Here is a 26038-nt window from a genome sequence, read left to right as displayed (position 1 = left end):
ACCAAACATCCGTGGAATAATGCTCAAAATCTATCCTACACGCCCGGGCTTAATTGCACATCCGGAAGTTAACGTAGCTACCGCGTCAAATTTCCTCCCGGCCATTTGTATCACTTAAGGGATGTCGCAGCTCGTGTCTAACTTTTTCTACTTTTATCCTCCTTTGTCGTAACGCCTGCTCATTTTTACATGACGGCAATTCGCTAATGGCTGCTTATCCGTCAACCCCGCGAGACCTCGACGAGTCGCGTGATATTCATATCTTACAATTAGCCTCATCGTCGTCAGAACTGATGTCTCATGTTGACCAATTTATACCGCAGTCTCGTCTTTGGCTCGTGGCTTCTATGATTGATCGGCAAACGCGTTCGTCTCATTAGAACACAGAAGAAATAGAAAAAGAAAACAATTGAATGAATAAAAATATTTACGTTTTTACTCAATTCATGATATGTGATTTTAATTATCGAATCTCGTGGGAAACGATACAGTACGCGGTGTGATTGGATTTCCAGGGCACGTTTCTGCTGCTGAAACCAAAAGAATAACATATCGTTGTTGGAAAAGTTGTTGGATTTTTTGTTTCTTTTTCCCTGTTTTATTAATCGCCTGAAATATTTTGTTTTGTAGAAAAGATGGATTAATTTCATGTCAGTATTGGGCTGGATCCGATTATAATTTGTAGTTAATCATATTTGTATATTATTTAAATTAACCATAACATTTGTAAATTGCAATCGGGGTGATACGAATTACAATTTGCATTTGAAATCTGTAATCGGAGTGAAATGAAATACAAATCGGACGTGTATTTTTTAATTACAGAAAACGAAAATACAAAAGATGTTTGTAATTTGCATTTAGAACGAAACAAAATACAAATTATAGCTGTGTTTTATGTAAGCGGAAAAAAACAAACTAACAACAAGTTACAGTTGAAATCAATAAAATGGCTGACCTTTCGATAAGATCTGATACCATTTGATCTCAACTGGTTACCTAGTAATTTTTAAACAAATTACAGCGTATCAGCGCTCACTCTTCAGATGGATTCTCGTAATCGTTGATCCGTTCTGCACCACAATTTTCAGCGACTAATTACACTAGTCAACAGATGTTTTATTGCCTTTGATATTTGAGTGGTCTTAGTAAGATTCGGTGACAACGACCCTAGGAATAAGCCTAGTTTTTCGAAATTGGTTCCAGTTATTTATTTTATCAACATTTTCATACATGACTCAAAAACGCAATATTTAGATGAAGAATTTTATTTTTATTTCAATATCTTGAGGTTGTCAAATAAATACTATACAGTTTAACATAGATCAAAAAGTTTTTCTGTTGCCCTGATTTTTCCGTGAATTTTGTTGTTTGAGAACGAAGAATTTACAAATACTATCATGATTGTATTACAAACCATCTCCCTCCTTAAAATACTAGAATAACATAAAAACTAAAGCCAATCTAATATAATCATGATTTTATTCATGAATTCTTCGTTCTCCTTTTTTTTATTAACTCGTGCACTGTATTCCACAAATCAAGTCTTCGGTCTTCGTTTCACGACGTTGTACAGAAACAATTTATCACTATTGTAGGTTATAGTCCGAGAGAATCACCGGCGAAGCACTCAGAGTAGTTATTTTCTCCTGCTGCATGGCTACAATGGGCTGTGAAATTGTTGGCAGAGGTCTTAATAACTCCTGTCACGAAACCAGGTTCCTACAACTCGTTGCGCTCTGCGAACTTATATCGCAAGATCCGTGGTGATTGACGATATCACTGCGTTTTCAGGCTTGCAATGTGATGGAAAGTACACTTGGGACAACGAATCTGAGACGGCTAATTTTTTACACTGCACAGTTATGCTGACAACACGGAGAAACCTACGGCGCCATAGTCGGCCAAGTGCGAAACTAACTTAATCTCAATAAACATAACACAACCTATGACCGTTGAATCTAACCTTAAAATATCGCGGAGATGAGGACTTGTTAGATTGACTCGTAATTTTCGACGATTCGACAATCATGGGTTATGTTATGTTATTGAGATTGAGTTTGTTTCGCGCTCGGCCGACTATGGCGCTGTAGGTTTCTCTGTGTTGCCAAGGTCCCTAGATTAGACGGGTGAAGACACGCGTCGGCAAAAAAATTAGTGAGAATGCGCCACAAGTTTCGTATGACAATGGATGCTTTCCATTTAGAGCACAATACGACACGGTGTAAACATTTCTGGTCTATTCCTTTGCCCGGATTGGCCGCTTACAATAGAAATTTGTACACTGTGTCACACTGTGCTCTAAATGGAAAGTACCCAGTCTAGTTCTGATTCCTGAACTGTCACAACGATTAACCTCAAAATATATACGTGCTTCTATTTATTTTGTGAACGTCAGGACACCAAGGACGCAACTCGTTAATGCTTAACCTCAAAAAATTGAGCAAGATTGGTCAAAACTGGTTAATGCGGTAATGTAAGTTTGAAATTTTGTGGGCGAACACGCATAGAACATTTTTGCCCACGTTATAGTGAGAAAAACTGGAACACGCGTGTCTTGACCTGTCTCATGTAGGGACCTTGTGTGTTGCTAACATAACTGTCTAATGTAAAAAATTAGCCGTCTCAGATTCATCGTCCCCAAGTGTACATACGCTCGGATCTTGATCCCTACAATGTAGAAAATAACATGGTGCAGACTTGTACAGAACACGATTTGCTGTCAGTTCAATGGTGGAGGCCACATTTCCGAAAGATCGAAAAGCCGACTGGCTGAAAACTCGAAATTTTGTAGATGCGAATTCTGAAATAACGAAATATCAGTGAAATGAAAAATTCACTTTCTATAAATTAATAAATCGAATAACTGCTTTACCGACAGGTCGTTTATTTAAAAATGGTTTTTCAGAATAGTTTACATTCCGAATGAACAAAGCACAAAATGTGAATTTTCTGATATTTATGAATTTAAATATTAAGAACGGCCTTTACTTTGAAAAGCCAATGAACCGAAAAAAAAATCGTCGAAAATCAAAATTCAAGAGAAGTGAAATTTTTATCTTCAAAATGTGGAATTGTCAAAATCCATAAGGGCCAAAGTTCTGAATGACATGCTGGTAGACACCACTGCCGTCTATTAACTAAAACTGGTAGCTGATATGATTTCACTATTTTGACCCGTCTGTATAAATGAGCTTTGATAAGATTCGCATTTTTGAATTTCCGTAATAAGTAAGACTCTGAAACTTGGAACACTCGACTTTTATTTTATTTATTTATTTTTTCAAATCGACAATTTTTTTTTCCCTTTCGCAACCTTGCTCATTCTTAAGAACTATTTTCGGCACGAATTTATTTCTATACATATTCGGGTTTTCGATTTTTCATCTTTTTACAATACAGCTTCTCGTATTTATGGTGTAACGATTTTAAGTTCTTCTACAATCTACGGGATAAAATCAGACAAAGGCACAAAAACATGAAATCAGACTTAATATAATTTTAGGAAGTTCTATTTATTTATTTCTTTTATTTATTCACCCGTTCTTAAATTCGTTATTTTATTGTTATAATATAAATGGACACTACTCGTCGTAGATCTAACAAACTTATCCTGATAGTTTAAAAAAAAAAACCCATAATAAATAACAAATAACACACACATGTATAAATAAAGAGATAAAACGTAGAGCGAGGAGAAAATTGTCCGTGAAATAAAATTGAGAAGAGAGAGGTTTTTTAGTGAGATATATAGATGATATGTATAGAAGACGGTGACGATGTTTGAAAATGAATGAAAAAGATTGTGACTGAAGTCTTATGTTAGTATATATTTCCAATCCGAATCGTTACAATGGACTTTTTACGTTGTAAACTTTCGTTAATTTAACTTTCGGGATTTCGACCCGTCGACCTTTTAGTCATTTAGAAATTTGACCTCCATCCCGATTGAACACTATTGATAGTGTCCTTGCAACACTATCTGTTGCTAAATTTTCCGATTGAATGAAAAATTTTTTTTATAAAGTAGACATTGGCTATAACTTTGAGATCGAATTTTTTGGAATAACAGGATAACTCCCGTTTGCGAAATGTCCTGCGGCGGATTATACTGGAAGTGCCTAAATGATCGATCTGTTTCACCTCACCGCCCATTCGTTCTGTTGAATTCTGATTTTGAAGCGATTGGTTGATTCCCCATTAATCGTCCCTGGCCAATTAGACCGTTGGGTTTGTTCATTCCGAATCGATTCCCTTAAAGGAGCACGTGGTGTATCTGGAGCTATTCAAGGAGATTGGTTAGCCGACAGTTGATACTTTTGATTAATTTCATTACGAGCTGGTCCTACGTCATCGATTTACCGATATATCGTGTTTTTGTAAGCTCAGTAGATTTTTTTAAGAGTAGAAAAAATAAGAAATACACCCTAGAATTATGAACCACGGTTACGATGTCAACATTTCATTATTACAAGTTTAAAAATTAGGGAGACTCGTTCGTTTTTATTCTGCGATGGCTTATTCGCTCGTTCAGCAAAGTATTTTTTCACCTATTAACGGTATCCAAAGAAATCGTATGATTCTACAATTTTCGCACAGCGAAATTTATTTCTTTAAAAAAAGGGGTTAATAATGCATGAATTGCTTAATAATAATATCTTAGCAAGTATATATAATGTTTATTGCATGCATTTAAGAAGAAAGATGATATATAATGTATTCAATACTTGATGAATAACGAATATACGTTTTGCCGAAAATGCTAATGTGTGTTAATGATTAATGTTTAATAAAGTATGAATAAATTGATCATTGCCATTTTCAGACAACGAACCGATTTGCCAATAAACTTTTTAAACGAAAAGCGTTAGCTAAGGTTGAAAAATAGTAGTGGGCAAAACTAGTAAACGGTATCAATCGTTATCACTGATCGCAGAGACTTTTTATACTAAATGTATAAAATTTAGCTCTGACTTGTTTCGCGTTTCTTCAACCTCTAGATGGTCGTGTTTTTATTTCGACACATTTAATACATTCCTTTACATACTATACATCCTTGATTACGAAATCGACAATTGCTTGCACAGTTGCAAAGCATTGAATGACTGTTTCACTTCTAAGACGCAAATCTCACGATTTACGTGCTGCTAAATTTCATTCACGATCAAGCAAATGATACCGTGTTTTGCTGACGTGATCTCTGCTTAATTACCTTTTAGTTTTTGTATTTTGATTTTTATTATCTTTTTTTTTAATCTTCCGTATCGCGTTACGCGGCACAATTTTGTCTTATCCAATTTCTAGGAGACAGTTAATTGGCATCGTTTTTTTATTCCGTTTTAACATTTCACCGTATAACTTGATACTGTTATTTAAAAGTTTGAAACATTCTGAAAAGTGTCAGGTTTTCCAGAGAATTAATTTTATACTAACGAGGCCGAATATTGTGATTAACTTTAAAAAAAAAAAAAGTAACCGTAACGGAATACCCTGGGGGATACGGTCCCACAGTGTTGTTAGAGTGTTTTTCAGTGGATCCTAAAATAAGTTATATCGGAGTGATATATATTTCATGTAATCACTCAAATTCCAGTCAATTTTTTCGACGTAGTTGTAAAATTTTTCCTCTGCGGTTTTACCAAAGTTACATTCGGAAAATCCACTCTAGTATCGCTAAAACATCGCTAATTAGTCGTTTTTTTTTTAAATTCAACAAAAATATTCTCCCATTATTCAATATCGGTAGATTTCAACTATAATTTCAGTTACAAGTATTAATTCGGAATTCAGTGTAATTTCAGTTGAGCACGACACCTTTTCGATCTCGGTGTTATTCTAGTGACGTAGTCGAGAATTTTTATTTCAGTAATTTTTCGGTGCGACTTTGGTAAGCTTTTAATGCGATTACAGTGTGAAAAATTCCTAACTATACCGTGAAATCTGAGTGTAATCGAAGTGAAATCAAAGTATAACTTCGGTTCGATTACATTGGAAAGGAATACACCAGGGTATAACCGATACATAGGTTTGTATTTGAAATCAGGCGGTGATATGCGGAACTATCACAGCTCGGTGAGTTGGTATCCCTGCGGATTTGGGATTGAGAATATTACACAGACGTTAGTTTGAGCTAGAAAAACCTTTCAGGCCCGTAAAAGCCCGTAATGTTTTCTGTATCCTGTATCTTTTTATACTTCCGAAACACATAACTTCAGGGGCTGTTGAAATCCGAGAGAAAAAGAGAAGTAATATAAGAGGAAGAAGAAAAAAAAAATGAGACCGGCGAGATATACCTGCGTTACAGATATACCATCTTCTTGGATTTCTTTTTAATTATTTTATTTATTTTTTATTATTATTCCGTTGTTAAATGAATTTTAACGTGTATTCGCGTACACCTTATCCTACTACACGTGAACAATTTCGCTGGAGAACCAAAGTAATTCGCAGGCTGATACGCGTGAGGATGATATTTACACCTGATTTCAAGTTTCTGCCCATATTTCATGCGTGCAGGAATATTAACGTGATTCTAGAAACTTTTGATCAGAATTAATCACGATACCTATTGCACAATCGAGATACGGTAGGGACTCCGGCAATGTCGAGGGTGCGGAGTGTAAGGCTTCCATTTAGGGTCGTGTAATATTCCTACTCTTACCGACCGAGCAAACTCGACCTTCTTTTTCCTATATTAAATCAACAAACGAACGGAGAGGGTTCGAATTTTAACGGTGGATCGCTCTTTTGTGGAACCCTTTTCGTTCGTTTGTTTATTTAATATAGCAAGAAAAACGGCGAGTTTGCTCGGTCGGTAAGGTTTGGAGTACTACATGACCATAAACTTGAATTTTACAAATTACCTTCACGAAACCAATGAAAGTAGACTGTATTAAAATTGAAGTATGCAGATTAAAACTGACGTCCATATTTCTCCACGTGGAAAACTTTAATTACAACAAAAAATCAAATGAGAGAACTAATCTCGGTAGGCTAGTGCGATTTGATAATTTACTTTTACAGAAAAACATTACGGCTTGGAATGATATGAAATTGTATCCAATTTTTGTGATAAAAAGTGAGGTTATGTTGCGTGATAATGTAATCCGTCTGTGATTATTAACTATGTACTATTTTATTTCGATAAAAAATCACTGTTCATTTTATTTTTTTTTTTTAGTCTTCCAATTGCTCAGTTCTCTAATTTAAATCGATACAACTTATTGTTAGTCAAGTTCTAAGACTTTTTATACGTTTTTAACATTACCGCATGTAAGACGTAACCGACGTACAGCCAGGTCAAAAATGTGTTGAAAGAACAACGCAATAAAACAGAGGTTCAAAAGTTATATCTGAAGTTAATCGAATTCAATGTAATTAAAAAGGACTATGTGGACCGGCATAAAATATTGAAACCTGAATTTCACCTGTAATCACTTTATCATATTAACGAAGACGAAGAATTCACTTTGTTTCATTACTTTATCATCCATCAAAATAATCCAAGATACAACTCTGATGATTTGTTGAAAATTCATCTATCAATAAAATCACCTATCGTTTATCAGAATTCAAAGTACTCACAGAATAATGTGACTTGCATGATGCAGTTGGTAATATTAAGATGTTTACGGTTGGAATTCGCGAGTTTAAAAATTTTATTTTGCGCCAAGGGTACTTCATTAACTATCGACGCATCCTGGTTAGCTTCGGTTACACTCTGTAAGCGTTTCCTTTTTTCACGTTCCCGGTTCAACGATTTTTCAAGCTGACTGTACTTCCGATAAATACTTGAATCCACGTCGCACCCCGAGGACACTTCGGTTCGTTTAATTAGAAACACTTTTACCCTAATTTAGTACTTTCTCACCTCTCACCTTCTTTCATCGTATACGTTACATTTCGCTAGATTTTCCCCTAACGTTACCTCACCTTTAATTTTGGCTCTGCTCCAAAGGATATTTCTCGTAATTTGCTTTGGATTGCCCTTAAATTTTTAGAACTGCCAACAAATCGTAGCCAGTATTTCTATATATAGCAGCATCCTCTTCAGGATTCTTGTTCATATTAAGAGTATTATATTCATTCCTGCCCCTTTGTATTCAGCTGAAGAGTAAAAAAAAAAAAAAAAAAAAAAAAAAAAAATTCAATCATAATCAAACGAAAACGAGGCGAAGGGTTAATCACTTTTGTAATTCGGTCTATGGCTTGTGCAATCTTTGTTATCTCATAGATTGTAATCACGTGTAATCTTTGTAATATTTTGAAATGATTTCGTAGCCTTCATGTCGTCTTTGTAATCCTTGACATATTTGATGCGTTATATTATTGCAATCTTTCGTGATCTTTTATAATCTCTTCGTATAGATCAAGTTTTCTTTGTGATCGTTGAAATCAATGCAATCGTTTGTAATCTCCCGTGATCTTACGTAGTCATTTGTATTCTCTTCGTGTTATGCAAGTTATCTTTGTAATTTACATGCAATTCTTGTGATTCTGGTACTATTCGCAGTTGCGTACTTGTAATCTTTGTAATCCATTGTAATGTATATTTTTTCTTTTTTGCAACCTCTTAAAACCCCTCATGTTATCAATGTAATTATCGAAGTCCTTGAAATCTTTGTCATCTATGCGATCATTTTGTATTTCCGGTAATGTTTTCAATCTCTGTAATCTTTGTAATTATTTTTTACTCTCTTTAACGCGGCTGTAATCTTTGTATCATTCTTTTTCCGCGGTATGTCGTTTTGAAAGCGGATCAAAACGAGAATTCCTGTCTTACCTACCTATCACCTAACATTCAACCGTGTGTTTGCACTCTCTACAAATACAAAAGACCGAATAAAAGTTTCTTTTAGATTTTCAGAGGCGGACTAAAAACGCTGCCGCCTTCTTGACTCACTCGAAACACGATGGCTAAGCCGTGTTGTGCCAGGTATCATGTTGTTGACAAATCCCTGAGCCCCTGTATGGATCACACGGCTTAGGTATCGAATCCACTTTCTGCTTTCAGATTCTCCTCTTTCTAGGTTTACGTCTCTTCTGTTGCAAGTCATTTCTATCTTTTTTGTACGTATGGGGCATTCCAAGTCAAATTAGCAGCCCGTGTACCTCACCGCCTTCGATTTTTAATTTTTTTTTTTTTAGCACGATGTTCTTGCCAACCCAAAAAGGTAGCGGGGTTTTTTTCAGATTTTTTTAAACTGGTGAAATTTAACAAAAAAAATTGCAAAGCCGATTACGAAAACGTCATTTTTTTGGGTCTGAAAAAATTCGCACCGACTGTATGATTTGAAATGTGATTTTTGAGCATGACTCAATCATGGAATCTCAAAATTTACTATTTTTTTGATAAATCGCTAGTTTTTTCATGTCGAAATTTTTTTTTTTTCTCCTAATATGTCTTGATCTAAATAGAATTCAGAATCGCATCATTTTCATGATTCCATGATCCATTTATACCGGGTAATAAAAGAAGAAGAAAAAAAAATAAATAAAATTAATTCCGACTTGGAAAAAGTAAAAATTTGCAAAAAAATAGTTGATATTGAGATCCCATTGTCGTGTGGTGTTTAAGAATCACATTTTAAATCATAGAATTTGTGCGAATTGTTTGAAAATTAAAAAAAAATGGCGTTTTCGGAATTGGTTTTTTAATTTTTTTTTTAAATTTCACCAGTGACTTAAAAAATTTGAAAAAAGTTTCGTGACCCTTTTTGGATCGGTAAAAACATGATACTAAAAAATGAATGAAATACAAGAGGATGAAGTACATGGGCCGTTTATTTGAAACGGAATGCCCTATATATGTCTATAGTATATAATACCTGCACTTATACCAATACCAATCCTTCCTGAAACAACACACAAGTCACGTTACATCATTTCCATAACGTTACAATTTAAACGTAAATCGTACAACGGATGAACTTATTGCTAGTGACAGAGTGAATGAAGGTGCTCTTGTTCCTCAAATTTTTACAAACAGCAGCGAAGAAAGAATCACAGCGAATCTATAGCCCCACTTTATACATTATATGTGTATTAAACTGTAATGAAATGAAAAGTAAACGATTCGTGTCTTTGCAAAAGGTAGACAAAACAAGTATCAATTTATATTTATAAGCGTAGAAATACGTACAATCTACATATACAAATATATCTTACGACAAAAATTGAGTATATGTAAAAGAAGAGAAAAGACTGTGGCACATGTGTTTCAACATCAAATTTACCTAACAAAATCACATATAATACTATAAATTTGTTCGAATTTAACTATCACGGAATCATGTATAAAACTAATTTCCAACATCGATTCCCCCTGCTATTTCCATAATATTTTTACTTTGCGTACGTTTTTACCTGAATTTTCATGCCACTGCAGTTTCATAAATTTATGGACTGCAATTGTGCGTATATATTAGGTACCCATAAGAAAGAAGTGCGGAAAGAGTAGAAAATTGAAAGAAAGACATAAATTTATTGATCCCCAAATGTGTAAGAAGTGTAATGTGTCTGTGAGCTTTCAAGCTTTTATCCCCTTGCTTTTCCATGTCATAATGATCATCACGATATTAGAGATTTTTTTCCCCTTGGTAGAGATGAAAAAAAAAAAAAAACCTTGGGCCCCAGTGTATCTAAAACTCATGCAAAAATCAGCGCGCGTATGTTTGCCACATTTTTTTTATGGCTTTGTTTGATTACACCATACCTGCGATCGGTTTATGAGCCATTTGGTAGGCGATAAAACTGGTTGGGAAAGATCGGACGAAATAAGGCTCGATAAAATTTCATCGTAAGGGGAAATTGACAGATAAATTCACCGGTAAATTTTTATCTTCAATTTTGAAAAAAGATGCTTTGAATAATATTAACAAAACTGAGAGAAGCGGTATTTCATACTAAATATACCAACCGCTGAAGAGCCGACATCAAAACAGGCTGTGCACGGTGATTTATATAATTTTTTCGAGACTTAAGTTGTTCATAACTGTGAAAATATCAGCCCTGTGGGTGAAAAGATGAAATGTGTGTCCCCCTCCTCTGTCGTCGGTAAAAAAATAAAACAACCGAACAAAGTTTAAACGAAATAATGATAGCCTCGAGGTTGATAAGTGTCACCATTTGCCATGCAAATTTTCTTATTGTCTTATTTATATTTCTTTTTCTTTCAATTTCATCGACATTTGTCGTAAAAATATCCCACATTTTCTACCGGGTCAAACGCTACGCGCATTTCTGATTCGGATGTCGAATTATTCAACGAGGGCGAGAGAAAGAGAGAGAAAGAGAGAGAGAGAGAGAGAGAGAGCCGAATACATTTTTTACTTCTAACGTCATCAACCGAGGTTGTGATGCAGGGAAATTGTTAGTGTTGGAGACAGAACGGAATATTTCATATTACATTTGTTCTTTGAATCTTTACATTTTGAAATAGAGCTTAAATCTCCGTCGCATTTTACTGAGAAACAGCTGTATACGATACCGCAATTTTTATTCTTATCCTGTTCTTGTCTCGTGTCATTGAACAATATCAGTTCATCTGTTTGTAACGTGAAAAGAAATTAAATCGTTATACATTTTCGAAAGATTTTTTTTTTTCGTACCTGTTTAATTGCGAGTAAGAGAAAGAATCACGTGGCATAAGTTTCAGGTTCGCCACGAGCTTTTTGTTTCCTGAGAATGCGTTTTTAATCGGGTTACACTCTGCATTCGAGTAATTGTTTGTTCTGCTACTGTGAACCTGGTGTATAAATGAAATTGAACAATGCTTGTTCCAGTAGTGAACATTAGTTTAGATTTGGCTCAAATCGTTTTATTTTGCATACTGTTCGTAGAACGATGCACGATCACGTGTTCGGTTCGGAGTCATTCCACGGATTACACTACACTTTGAAACATCGCTGACCGACTGGATCGAATTTCCCGATTTGTATGCAGGTATGCATGACTATAAAATCACGAATGATTCAAACGGGTACACTTTCAATTTAGGTTGGCGATAGCGTAGGTAATGTAGGGATCTGCTAATTCGAGCGCGTATTCGCTCACTAGCTTCGTATTTTAGTCCAGACATGACAGATCTGAATTAAAACTATTTGGGATATGGCTGCATTCTTGTGTATAGAGATTTCCGATTCTCAGGAACTCAAATTTAAGTTTCCGTAAGAAAATGTTATAAATAAATGATGAATGACTTGACCATCGTGCAGAGCGGAAGATTCTACGTCGAATTATGTCTTCATATGTCCGAAATGGAGTCGAATTAACAAATTAAGAAACCAGAAATTATTTCACCAAAAATTCCCCAGATGCCGTCGATAAGTAGAATTTCTTTTTTCATAATTTGTTAATCCGACTCCGTTTCCGACATATAAGGACATAATTTGGTGTAGAATTTTCCGCTCTACACGATGGTCGAGTCATTTTTCATTAATCAATAGCAGTTTTTGAGGAAAACGCAAAAAAACCTCAAATTTTGCTGTTTTTTCGAAACGCCGTCTGTGCAGCTCAAAAACGACTTCAGATTCGAGTTCCTGAGTGTCGAAAATTCTGTTACACACAAAAATGCAGCCATATACCGAATACTTTGAATTCAGACCTATTTTGACCGGACTATCTTGCACGCACTCGAGTTAGCAGATCCCTACATTACCCGAACTATTACCAACCTAAATTGAACATGTCACTTCGGCTGCTTATTCCGGGGCGACAGTGGCTGTACACGACGTTCTGTGAGTGTGCGTATTATTTATGAAGAAATGTTTCGCTTTCATTTTCTCTTTGCTGTCCTTAAATATTTGTGAATTAAAAATGGGGAAGGTAGGCTTTGAAAATTTAACACCGTACTAGAATGAGTGTCAGTTCTTCGAGACAGTTTTCAATTAACCAAGTATCCAAACAAAGGACAGAGTAAATTGGGTTCTCACTCGCGGGTGAGAAGTATTTAAGCGAAATGAGAAGCCGTCACGCGGTTTCCTTGGTAATGGCGCAGGATCTCTGTCACGCCATCCACGAATTAGAGTCATATTTTACTTATATATACAGACATCTTGAGAAACCATGTGATCTTCAATTCACCTCTGGGAATTTCAGTCGCGCAAAGGACTGTCTTAAGTTTCATTTCGGCGAACACGTTTTTTGTATTTTCGGTTTCAAAGAACGTTGTAACAAATAAATAACAAGCAAATAACATTGCTAGTGATTTTTCAACCGGTTTACCGTTTTACCCGATACGTGATCCTGACGGTCCAACCGATTTATCCTTAATTACGCAACAGCGGAGCAAATGAAACGAACCAAAGAGATTAAATTGTATCCTCGCTCGTACCGAGGTTTAAGCAAAAAACGTGTTTTCATCAGAGCGGCAGGTTCCTCGTTTCGGGAAAAAAAAATTAGGGGCTTATCGAGGCACTGATCCTGAGGCATAGAACACCTTCTCGTTTTTTGCAAAGCGGAATTTGGATCCGGTGAAATTATTTATACTTGAAATAGGGAAAAAACCGAATACGCTTACAGCCAGCAAATTACAGTGTTTCGCGATAATAAGGATCGTGATTTACAGGGTTCCAAGAGCATTCTTTTTCAACTATATCCTCGATGCACTTCAACTCCACCATTAACGTCATTGACGTGTGTGAAATGAATATGGAGATGTGAAAGCACGTCGGGGAATCGCAGGAAAGATTTTCTCTTGTCCCGCGTTTTGCTTGAAACTATTAAAACTTGCATGAGAAAACGGATCACATTAACATGTAAGGGTGGTCGTTTCAAACTCGATTCACTTCCGAACATCACGGCTGTCGGTTGTTTTTGTAACCTACAATGAACTTTTACCTGCTTATTACAGACTCATCGGAACGATCTGTTCTGAATCGAATTCGAACGGCAAATATTTTTCGTCATTTATCATCTTAGGACCTACTTCAACCGTCATCTGAAAGAAACATTGATCATTCTAAAATTATATTTTGACTGTGAACCTTTAAACAGATCTTTCATTTGAATTTATTTTGGGAGAACAGACTTCTGACTTGGAATTCAGATGTCGACGAATACTGAAACGAAAATGACAATTCAATTTGGCAATGGTAAATTTCAGAAAACGTTGAATTTTTAAAGCCGTAAAAGTAGTTTTCTGCATATGAGGTTCACATATGAATTGCGTTTTTGTGATTGCGTTATTTCTCTAGTTACAATATTTATCACGCGATGTTTGCTTTAGGTCATATAAGCAATACCGAAATTTTCGTAATGTATCCAATAAAAAGGTTGTGGAACGATTAAACAATATCTTATTTTACAGGGTCATCACTTTATCCCATGGACCAGAGAAAGGTGAGTTCGAACTGTGTTCTCGTTAGTGTTAAGATGGTGTTCAGTGGTCTTAGAAGACGTTGAGGTCCTGGAAATGTCCTTGGAATTTTTCGCCTGTCCTAGAGATGTTCTATTCTTAAGGTTTACTGCGAATTATACATTTATTTGCGTTCACTGAGTACCTGTTTTCAAAAAGTCGATTCGCGCATCGAATCGTGTTCCTAGTTTTTTCCTACTAACGGCTTGTAGTAGAAATAACGTGTATCACGTATGTCACGCTGATTATGTACAGCAACCTCTGCGTTCGTGTATTTTTATTTTTCCCGAATGTCCTTCAATAACCTGAAAATTTTCTTGAATTTTTTACGGATCTTTTGCTGGACCCCACGTAGTAGATAGTTTTAGTGGTTCTCTAAAAGGTCGCAGGGTCTAGATTACACAGGTATGAAGAAAAGTATTTTATTTCAGTTGTATTGGATGTTTTTGGTAAATATTGTGTTTTCGAGTGTGATGAATCCAAAAATGACTTCCATTTCTCACCATTACGTACAGTATTTTTGCAAAATACAAGGTTTTTGCACGAAAAAAACCTCCATTTCATTACAAAGCACTGAATAATATTTACTATAAAACTAAACAAATAATTTATTCATGAAACGTGAGTACTTAACATTTCGTATTCATTTTTTTCGCCTGTGAAACCTTTCCTTATTCTCTTTCAAACTTCTTCGAACACGCTTCCGCGTTTCGTTTTCTCTTTCTCTGTTTGTATTTATTCTTGACTCTTACCCTGATACATGTTAAATTAAAGTAAGCAATCACTTTTGCATAGGATTCTTAGAATCAATAATAAGATACCAGATCACGAGTTAAACAAGAGCTTCACTCTAAACGAAACTACACACACGAGTTCAAAAAAAAAACCTGACGTGATGGAATTTTTTTTAGTATTTTTCACCGTTGCAGTGCCTAAAAGTCTACAAATAAAAAAAAAAAAAAACAAAACAAACAGCATAAAAAACCTGTGTAATTTTTTGCTTCCAGACCTGTGTTATAGACCTGACAAACTGGTGATGTATTTGCTGTCGTAAATCACCCTTGTTGCCGATCGAACTGCTCCTCTCTCTCCCCCGTTTTTTTTTTCATTTTTTTTTACATCTTCTGAGACTGATTCATGTCACAATCTTTCGAGTGGCCAGCTGCATATTTTTCAAAACCATTATGTAAAAATAATGAAATAGTGATTTTTTCCAAATGTTTTCTTTGTGGTAACGTTACTGACTTCAACCTCGTTGAACTGGGTCCACTTGCCTCATTGGGTTGGGTTTCTGTCGAAACTTGGCCGCGAAATGTCATCGAAATGGCATTCAATTGCCTACCGGTGCATGCATCGGAGCAGTGTTTCGGATCCGTTATATCACACGATGAGCGCTAATTACTTGCGACATTGCCTTCGGGGCACCGCCATCATCTGTTCCATGCGGATGATCTGGTCATATGCACGCGTTAATCTGCACCAGAGCAACTTGATGATTACACGCGTACATTAGAGATGAGAACATTCGTGTAGTATCACTAGCAGACGATAGCGAGCATGATGAATTGACCGAGGCTGAACAAACGAAATTATTTTGAGGACTGTATCTTTCTTTCCAATCATGGTTAAATTTTTATAGGTATTTATCATTGCCCAGAAGTTGCGGCCATTCATATTACAATTTAATTTCCAACAAACACTTGAAGTAACCCTTTTCACGGTAAAGGATCTAACATTTAGAACTACGAGGTTAGGTTACGTTTGTTGACGCAACGATGATGGCACCATGTTTTCCCCTAGAAATATAACCAGGGTTGAGTTTCCTTTCACATCATCTTCGATTAGTGATCCAACCTTTCTTTCTTCGTCCTTGTTTCTGGTGCGACGACGTGTCTTTCGTTTACATCTATTATTGTTTAATAACCTGTCGAACTTTGATGAAGTAGCGTCACCGAAAGAACTAGAAAAATAATCTTGAGCATTGAAAATGTAACTGATGATTGATTACGTTGGATTACGATGCAAAGGTTAACAATAACTTGTTACTATTTGGATGATGACTGAGCCGACTACTTTGGATTTTGATTGTTGTTAATGGATGATATCTCGGTTATGGAAACCTTATATAAATTATACCGCTACTGCGCTTCTGTTTTTCCTTTTCATTAAGAAAGTTTCGCCTTGTATTATGTTACTGTATTAAATAAATATTATTTGAAACGTTAAAATTTGCGTTTGACTTTATCGACCTTCGACACCGAGAAACTCTACGCTTGCTGCCATTTTGTGATAATTCTTTACATTATTTTCGCATTCTTGTCTATTTCGAACTCGGGGAATATCAATTCTGGAACTCGATTAACTTTTCTACGCCCTCCTTTTTCGCGATCTGTCGTGCAGCTGATGAGATTGCCAGAATCATTGTATTCATTTCAACATGTCGAATGCGGTCAACCTGCATTAAACAAATTGACACTTGGCCGCGCTCATCCAGAATTCCCGACGATTTTAGGACGGCCCTCTTCTCCCTTTATGCTTCCGTGCCGTTCGTCGCGACAAACCCTGAGTTCAATGTCACTCCGACCCCATCGCACCGAGTGGAAAACTTTATTCCATTATGCCATTACGTATCCAGTTACCCGACCCACGGAAAGAGGAATTCACCAAATCGCTCGGAGAACGAGTCACCCGCTGATATATATCCCGGATACGCGAATGTTCGTACAGACGATGAAGAATCGAGATCCATCACCACGTTTTTCACTTTTTAATTTACATTAATAATTGGGCCCAATTAACAATCTCTCCAGAATTTTTTCCATTGTTTACCGTTGGGACAATACTGGCGCATTAATTACGAAGTTTAAAGTTAAAGGTAGTTTGAGTAAAAAATCGCATTGATACATTTTCAGGTAATGGGAAATTTCGGAAACTGCAAATTTCTTTTTGTTTCAATTTGCTTTCATAGAAGCACATTTTGACTATAAACATTCACACTTTTCCAAAGTTACACCTTTTTTGAAATTTGCGAAAAACTATTTTAAAAAATGTAATTTTCTGTTCTGATCGTATGAAAATTAGGTCCGTGTAAAAATCAACGCTTAACATTTTCAAAATTTGAAAACAACATCAGGAATATCTTTCACCTAATGAAAAATAACCTAATTGATCAGAGTGGCTGAGAAATAGTATGATAAATAAATCAGTTGTAAGGTTGACTAAAAATGAATTGAAATAGTGTGAATAATAATTATTGTGAATTCGTTAAGTATTTTTACAATGTATGTACACTGTTTTTGAGTACAATCTTTTGGAAATATGATGAAACATTGTGAAACAGTGATTTTCATGATCTCCGCGCAATTTCAACGTACTTTCCCAGTAAACATGAGCCGGTTAAAATGTGGTTGAAGAAACGTTAAGGTCGTATAATTATGGTATAGGTAGAAAATATTACCGTGTTCGATATACGGTAATTTTTCAGTAAAATATTAATTGTTGTCTCTCCACAAATATTATACGATTTTCATTACACGTACATTTAAACAACGGTTTCTAGACTAATAATCAACGTTTTGTTTACTAGTTCAATTGCTAATTTAAATTCGTTAAAAACCGGTATATTTATAGATATTAAAATACAAATTTTCTACGTTTCATCGTCAACGTTTTGTTGTGGTAAGCGAGATTCGTAGTATTAACGTGTGGTAAAACCGTTTATATTTCTAGTCTTATGAACAGTTAATATACATGTTTTATTCCTTCACCGGTAACACAAGTTTAACGTTTCATTCACTGCTTTTCTACAACATTTAAACAACGGTTTCTAGACTAATAATCAACGTTTTGTTTACTAGCTCAATTGTCAATTTAAATTCGTTAAAAATCGGTATATTTGTAGGTATTAAAATACAAAATTTCTGCGTTCCATCATCAACGTTTTATTGTGGTAAGCGAGATCCGTAGTATAAACGTGTGGTAAAATCCATTATATTTCTAGTCTCATGAACAGCTAATATACATATTTTATTCCTTCACCAGTAACACAAGTTTAACGTTTCGTATAGTTACCATACCTTGCCAATATGTTCTCATTAATTGTTTAATAATTAAGTCAATACACTTTTGATCTACTGATCACATGTAATACGTGAAAATTACGTCGTACATAGACTTGTCATATCGACACACAGAATTATATACCTACTCGGGCTGAAACGTAAACAAGATTTGTTTCGTACCTTTCTGACCTTCATATCCAAGAATACTACCCTTTTCAACATAGTGAGGGCAGGAATCAACTTTTACATCATTTACTTACATATTGCGATGTTTGAATTTGGAACTATAATCATTATATTCAAGTTTTTCTCATGTTAGCAGTGACTAAAATTCAACGTTTTGTTATCCTCCTCAGCACGTTTTTCTGATTACCTTAAATTTTGTAAACAACTGGTCATTCGATTTCCAATCTTTTTTTTCATTCGATAAACTAGTAAGTATCATCAAAAATATGAAAAAATTCAGGTGACATAACACTAGAAGTGATAATTTTATTCTACGTAATATTGTAAAGTAGAACAATATGTTACCTCCATTTTTTCAAATTCTTTTCCTTGTGTTATTGTTAATTCCCCAACATAGGAAAAAAAGTTGAAAAATCGATGAACAGATTTTTTTACAAAGGTCACCAAGAAATTACGTAGTTGAGCATATAAGTGCATCCCTTCGCGGCGTCTTTATTAATTGTAAAACATACGTTTTCCTATACCATAATGTATATATTGGAATAACCCATGCTAGGAAAGCGAGTGGCCGTAGATGAAGCTCGTGTACCATGGATGTTACATATACGTATAATGAGCGCATGTGTCAAACGACAAGCGGTCGCGAAGAATCGAGAATGTCCTAGCGTGAAATACTCGCGCCTCTTCTTCTGCCTCTGATTGGCTCGCTAGGTCAGCGTGTTGTAACTCGTACGGTTCCTGCACGCTGAGAGCCGAGGACGACGCGCCAGAATGCCCCCCCCACCACCGTTCGCGAAGGCTCTCAGCTCACGCGATCAGTGAATCAGTCTAATTTGACCAACTTCCGAGGTCAGTGCACGTCCGTGTTTATGTGAGCCTTCATAAGCTGGTAAGTACAAATGTATTTTCTATTTGGAAAAATTTATCACGATGATTCAATACAGACGAAAATGACAATACAGGCGTAAATAACCTGACAATAAAAAGAAGAAACAAATACTTTGTGATTGCGTCGTACTTGCTTTTGAACGTCGCCGAAAGGATGTAGGCACAATAGAATTGCTTGTAGATAATGCTATAAGAAGCATGTCTATGGTATGGAATATATACTGATTGCAAATAGAAGCCGCAGATATTTATTGTTAGCTTCATTCTTACTTGTGCAGGCATCGTTTTTCTTTTATAAGGTTATCCAGTGAAATAGATCGCTAACACATACGTATCATGTACGAATGAACGATCATTTAGTGGCTGCATCTTTTCCCAATAAACACACAGTGGTTGAAATGATGTATAATAGACCTGTCAAGACACGTTGAGAGAACGTTGAAATGGCACATAAAGATTATTCTACCTAGAATACAGGTGTTAAATACTATGTATTTTCAGGTATTTGACGGATTAGCAGTGATATCGAGGAAGTGAATGCTCCAGCTGCGGTCGAATAATAATTAAAACTTATGCGTACTGCGTACCTAGACAACGCTTTCTATAGCGTCTGTGTTCTTTTTTGAAATAATGTGCCAATACTTTTTATTATTTTACTTTGTCAGGATTGTGATTTTTTACCTAGTCCCGAGATGAAAGTTAACAATTTTCCTCGTTAGGGTATAATCATTGTATGATTATTTTGTTTCATGTTTTATTTGTTATCAAACCTCTTGTATCGGATATAAGTTTTTGTTTGTTCATGTTTACTTAATTTTACTATTTGCTATACTTCTATACTCTTGTGAGTACATCTGTACAATTGAGGTATGCGTATATGTAAAAGACTGTATGTTTATTTATACATCCCAGTCAACATTCACACAGTTACATCGTTGGCATAATAAAATGTCCGCATCAACGATACAGACAAACTGGTATATAAAAAACTACTGTTATGTTTCGGATACATTGTTAAAGCGGATATTTCGATACGTGTGCAATGTAACTATTGTCATTGTTGCCTTGGATGAAAGTACCTTATAATAAATATATATCATGTTTCGCAAAGGTGTGTGCTTTATCTCATTTAGTTGTCCTGTATTTCTCATAAGAATACATAGGTGTGGATGTAAAATAATTAATATCATTTAATTGGTGGAAGTTACCATTACTGAAATAGCTAAGAATGTGAGCGTTGCTGTATCATCTAACCCCTGAGATAAGTCCATATTGACCATACAAGAAGCTTTTAACAGCTTGTGTATTAATATAGTACATGAAAAATTATACCGAAAACATATTCTCAAGTTGGTTGTTACACGTTTATCGGAACCGCGTGATATTCGATTAAGTGTATTCAATTAAACGTATAATAATTGTTTACGGATATCGTTTTTACGTTAAATCAACACACATTAAGTACGTGTATTATTATAAAAAAAATTTTCCAATGAAAAATGGTGGCTATAACAGGTATATATTAAACGCCTACGTTAACATTTAAATTGCGTTCTTCCATACTTGTTTCATTACGTTTCTGAAAACCGTAATTTCGACGTTTACTTCAACCGTGGAATATCCGGATCATAATCACTAACAGAAAACGTTGATGAGCGCAGTAGAAAAAACCTATATCAGGGCGGACATTTTTCACGAGAAAAAACGTATGTGCTGAACGATTATTCAACTATATACAACGTTATTTTTCGACGAATTTCTTACGATTTATTTACCAGCAATGTTTATTGGGTTGCATAGAGTGAAAAATGCTTCGGATCTTTTTTAATATTCTCAAAACGTTGAACACCAATTCTTACAGGAACAAAATTTTCAAAGCGCCAAGAAATTAGACGAAACAATTTTTCCATTATGGGTTGAATCTGAAAGTGGTTGAAACAGAAAATGCAATCACTGAGAATTTTTTAAGGATTGCTGTGAAAGATTTCAAACTTTGGTAAGGTGTGAATATTGATAATCCAAAAGAGAGTTTGTCAAAATAAAATTCTTAAAAGCAAATGGTGATATCAAAGACATTATTAGTACTTCAAGCAGCATTGGCGAAATCAAAAATGGTTACAGTTAAAATTAATTAACTTCTTATGGAACGTCCCATATAAACCTACTGAAAATCTAGTCGTACTAAACATATTTTACTAAATTCACGATAGTGAAGGAATAAAGTGATTCGATAAAGACGAAACAGAAAAAAAAAAAAACAAATCGAGCACTGTTACCAGAAATGCGACGAGAAATCACCGTAGAAATAAAAATTGTTAATGTGGCCCACACGCACACCATAGATTAGATTCAAACGCGAAGCTGTTCAGGATATTGGAGCATCACTCAGATATAGATGAAAAAAAAATCAACCGTAAAACTGGAAATAAAAATTGAACTAGCACGAAGTTTTTAATGATTTTCTCACGGTACCGAACATTTCTATATATGCCTAGAAAGTAAAAGTTGAAAGGTTGTGGACCAAGATTTTATTCTTAAGAAAAGCTTGAAAAGTTTTAACTTCACGTTAGATTTATTGTTTAAACTTTTCCTTTCTTTGACCCAGAATATATGCGCAAACGGGCATCAAGTGAAATTGACGTTCAATTTAAATGATCCTGTGACCTAGTTCAGTAAATAACATTGATTTTCTCTTTACTACCTAAGGATCTGTAATACAATTTACTGAACTTGAATATTAAATTGTACGCATGTAATACATAATGCATGTAATTTTTCTTGACCATGAAATTAATGAAAAAAATAAACTTCGTCGGTATAAACGCAGATCAAACTGTTTATTCGAAATCGCTGACGTTTCGGTACAAAGCAAAGGTCGACAAAAAGTGTTTCTCGGAGAGTTCAAAAAATCTATGCTTACATACATTTTTATAATTTAAGGGGAACTTAAAATTAAATATAACAGCAGTAAATCGCAATGCTTGTAATTTTAATTTAGTTGACAGATTAATATCATCGAATTCACAACTAAGTCATTACATTTTTATCCAAATGCAACGTCGTGAGATTTGAGGTTATAATCATATATCGTGATACAAAAATATACAAGCGCAAATAATTGTTTTCTGCGGTCAAACAAGTAGTTTATATGACACAAAAGGAATTCAAGTTTGAGTAATAATGCACAAATGTTGCCAACATTATTCTCACTATGATTACTTTCAAACCTCAAAATTAGGAGATGAATAACTGATCATTTTAATCTCGAATATCGTATAGTACTGTGATTGAAAGACGTTATGCTTCGTGTAATCAAAGTGCCAGTGAAAACTGGTTCCAAATTGAATGAAAGAATCCTGAGCATCAATGTTCTTAGTTACAAAGAACAGAGGAGTACATGCAAACTCTATTACCTCTACTCAGAGTGCACTAAGAGTACAGAGTGTCGAATCTGGTGTAAATTTCATTAGCAGCAGTGCACCTATTCTGCAAGTAAGCTTTTTTTCGCATTTTGCATGCAACTAGCTTGAACTTTATAGTATTATTTTATACCAAAATAGTTGGCTGGTCAAAATCCCCGCTGGATAAAATTCCCCCAGATAAAATTCCCCTAGATAAAATTTCCCCCGGATACAATTTCCCATGGATGTAGAATTCATATAAATTAAAAGCGGATAAAAAAATGCATAAATAATTAATCAAATAAACAAATGAATAAATAAATAATTGTGTGAACATTAATAAACGTATAATAATATTGTGGAAGGGGAATTTTGTTCGAGGGAATTTTCGAAAAGGATATCGTGGATGGGAACCCCAAAATACGTAATCACAAAATAATCTCAATTGGGTTTCGGCGCATAAAAGATATGTAGACTGCTGAAAGAGAGACTGCGTAATGGTTGATGGATGACTTTACCGTTCACCAGTTTTAGCAAGTTTCCCCAACAGTTTATTTGTATCCACAAAGAGAGAAAACAAATTTAAAAAATCCCGTAACGATACATGGGCAATAAAATCCCAAGGTCAATTATTATTCCCGAAGATCGATCTTATCAACTGAGGATCTGTCGCCCTCGGTCGATAAATGATCGAGGAGAAAACCGTTCGGTAATAAAGAACACTTTTCTGAAAGAGCGACTAGGATTAAAATGACGAATAAATTGTAGAAATTGCGAAAATCACCGTTCATAGAACATATTTTAACGACTCTACTATCCTGAAACTGTTCCTTGGCTGTCTATTCCAAGTTCTGCTAACCTTGTATGCATTGACTCTGCACGATCGTCAAACGCAAATATCAATAGTACTACACGCCCTGTACCGATCGGCACCAACGGATGCAGGTAATATCCACATTGGTTTCCAGTACGCGTACAAATGATCTGTACACATGTACACGCATGGTTCACGCGTGTAAACAGAGTGCATGTATGTATATCTTGTGCTTGCTTGGGATGCAACGTAATGAGGTACCAATGATGTAAACTCGAAATCAGTTTCAGCTGTCTGATTACTCGTGAGGTATGAAATTCCGGTTTTCCTTGATCACCGTCACCTCAACACGTAACCCAATATTATTTTTAATTTTTAATTCAGATATTTCAGAAAATTACGATACTCGGTGTAAATAATATGGATTAAATCAGAACCCAGATAATAATATTTGAATGAGTAGACCTTTAAGCATTAAAAAAAAATTGCATCATTTTTATTAATTCAATAAGTTATCCCAGACATAACTCATTTATGAACTATCTGATCGTTTAAAACCTTTCAACTCTTTCAATTCGAATGAAATTACTTAGGATCAGAATTGCGATATTTGTTTTCTTGTATTATTTGTTCGACGACTTGGTTGAAAGTTATGCACGCGCGCACGTGACAAAGTAAAGGCGTAAATTTTTTGCTATCCAAGTTTTAATATCTGCTACTTTCATCTGTTTGACATGCTGGTGCGACTTTAAGTTACGTCAAAACTAACTCAAGATATGTGTAAATCTGTGAAGTGCGGCTATTCCGTTGCTGGAAACCGTCTGTCTGTAAGTACGAAAAGAGCTCCAACAAGTGAACCCACTTTCAAGGGAAGATTTCATCGTCCCCCACTCCACGCTTCTATCTTCTAGCTTCCGTATCCTTATCCTCTCCACTTTTCACGACAGACGACTCGCGACGTTCAGACTTAGGCTTGGGTTACGTAACGTATGCCTCATGCATTACGCATTGCGGTGAGGCTGAAAGGGTTAAGAATGTTTGACCTGGTTGGAAATTGTTTAAGCCGACTGACACGTATACGCTAGGCTAATCCAGAAACAAAATTTTTTTTATTTATTTATTTTTTTTTGCAAACGTGCACCAGAATTTCGGTAGAGCATTTCGAATAGAAGGTCTCAGAAAAATATGAGCTCTTAAAATTGGTATTTAGAGGTGCTTATTGTATTTTTTTATTTGCCATTCAAATAACTCGTAAAAAAAAAACGGGCTAAAACAAGGAAAAATTTTTATTTTATTTTTCTCGTAAACGGTTTGACTTATAAACTATCTAATTTCAGATTTTTATTGGAAATTTCAGGCTCTATAATAAAGTACTGAGATAGAGTTTTTCCAACTTTAACCGATTAAGAAATATTTAAGATGACTCAATGCGTATAAGCGAATATTTCTTAATCGGCTAGAGTTAGGAAAATTCTACCTCCGTACTTTTTTATGGAGCCTGATACTGATACGGAGAATATAAATATAAAGAAATTTCTTGTTTTTTTTACGTGTTATTTGAATGGAAAGTGAAAAGAATATAATAAGCACCTCTAAATATCAATAATAATAGCTTATATTTGGCTGTGATGTTCTATTTGAGATCCTCAACCATAATTTTGACGTGCGTTTGAAAAATAAAAAAAGATTTCTCATTTTTGTAACATCATAGTATACACTTTCAACTTATACCTATATACGCCATGCAGCTGGTTTCGTTTTTTATGATAGAATTTTTTTTCATTTTCAACTTTGCCCACGATATAAAATTGCGAGTTTGTTCAAATCAGAAGCTTCCATAAAAACGCCCAGATTGTTTGGCAACTTGGTATCCTTGTCATAAAAAAGAATAGATAAAACAAAAAATTGAAAAGCAAAATCATAATAAGGATACGTTGTGCCCGCGCTCTCAGCTATAAAGTGAAAACAAGGCGGACTCTGAGAGGGTCGAAGGTCTGGAGATTGAACGAAGAAAAGAGCGGGTTTCGTTTCGTGGATTTATGAAATCAAATTTTCTGACTTGCACCACGCTGCTTTTGAAACTTTCAATTCTGCTCTGGTAATTGTTCGAACTTGTTATTGTGCTCTGTTAATTGTTTTACTGTAATATCACGCCTTGTGAATTTTACCAAAGTTTGGGATCTCGCTGCTACAAGGCAAGTTAACAAAAGATAAAGTGGTCCAAAACTTACAGAAGTAATCCACGGGATATTTTACAAAAGATTTGACGTAAATCCTGATTGATAGGGGTTGTACGGAAAAGAGAGGTATTTCGCGTTAGAAGAAAATCTAA

The 26038-nt window shown here is 35.1% G+C and overlaps 1 protein-coding gene across 9 annotated transcripts in view; it reads left to right on the top strand.

Annotated features, from left to right (window-relative positions):
- The window catches only part of LOC124308676 (uncharacterized), a 314483-nt gene that overhangs the window by 82144 nt on the left and 206301 nt on the right, over positions 1 to 26038 (top strand). For 7 of the 9 annotated variants that reach the window (XM_046771610.1, XM_046771617.1, XM_046771609.1 and 4 more), the window contains one exon: positions 14309 to 14340. The exons of the other annotated variants lie outside the window; for them this stretch is intronic. The gene's annotated coding sequence lies outside the window, so the exon portion shown is untranslated. The remainder of the gene's footprint in view (positions 1 to 14308; positions 14341 to 26038) is intronic. 9 annotated transcript variants of the gene reach the window in all.

The sequence above is a fragment of the Neodiprion virginianus genome, chromosome 7, assembly GCF_021901495.1.
Source record: "Neodiprion virginianus isolate iyNeoVirg1 chromosome 7, iyNeoVirg1.1, whole genome shotgun sequence".
In the NCBI taxonomy this organism is placed as follows: Eukaryota; Metazoa; Arthropoda; class Insecta; order Hymenoptera; family Diprionidae; genus Neodiprion; species Neodiprion virginianus.
This window is presented reverse-complemented; position numbering and strand designations above follow the sequence as displayed.